This window comes from Cicer arietinum, chromosome 6 (assembly GCF_000331145.2).
Source record: "Cicer arietinum cultivar CDC Frontier isolate Library 1 chromosome 6, Cicar.CDCFrontier_v2.0, whole genome shotgun sequence".
Lineage (NCBI taxonomy): Eukaryota > Viridiplantae > Streptophyta > Magnoliopsida > Fabales > Fabaceae > Cicer > Cicer arietinum.
The window spans coordinates 41,742,122-41,742,891 of record NC_021165.2 but is presented as its reverse complement, the minus strand read 5'-3'; positions in this window follow the sequence as shown (position 1 = coordinate 41,742,891).

The following is a 770-nucleotide window of genomic DNA, read 5'->3' as shown; positions in this document are numbered from 1 at the left end:
AAATTTAAAAATTTATTTATTTTGATATCATCAAACTAAATCGTGAATGGTTAAATAATATGTCAATTAGTTTGACTATATTTTAAATTTAATATCGTTAAATTTTTAAGTTTTATCTTTTAATTCTATTTTCAAATAACTTTTTTTGACATAATTTTTATTAAAAATAAAATTTTATTTATGAAAACAATTTATTTAATTACTGAGTTCAAAATTAAATAGAGAAATTTACCAAAACTCTTAATTCAATAGACAATATATACTATAACATTTAAAAATTACAATAATATTATTAGTGGAGCGGGTGCGGGTGAAGAAATATAACACTCCAAATCATTTGTGTTACAAATTTTAGTTTGGGGAAAAATCCAAACCCAACACTAAATCAAAACTAATTTTCCTTTCCAAATCAAGATGGATTCAGATGCATACTACGAGTCCGAATTATATTATCATCTTTAATTGTGGAACTTGTCTTATATTTTTTATTTGTTTAAAAAGTAATTCTACCTTATTTATATAAAAATAAAATCATAAAATAAATTATATTTTTCAAATGTGTTTTAAAAAAAAAATGGTTATATAACGTTTACATGTCAACATTAATGAAAAATGTTTGTTTTAGATTTTTAAAAGAAAATTCAAAAGAAGACATGATGTAGTTGGAAGTTCAAAACTTTTTTAAGAGTTTGTTTTGCTCCTTGACTCGTCAACATAATACTCTTGTTACAGTGAATAACATGTCTTGTTTGGATGATGGTGCTTGTAGG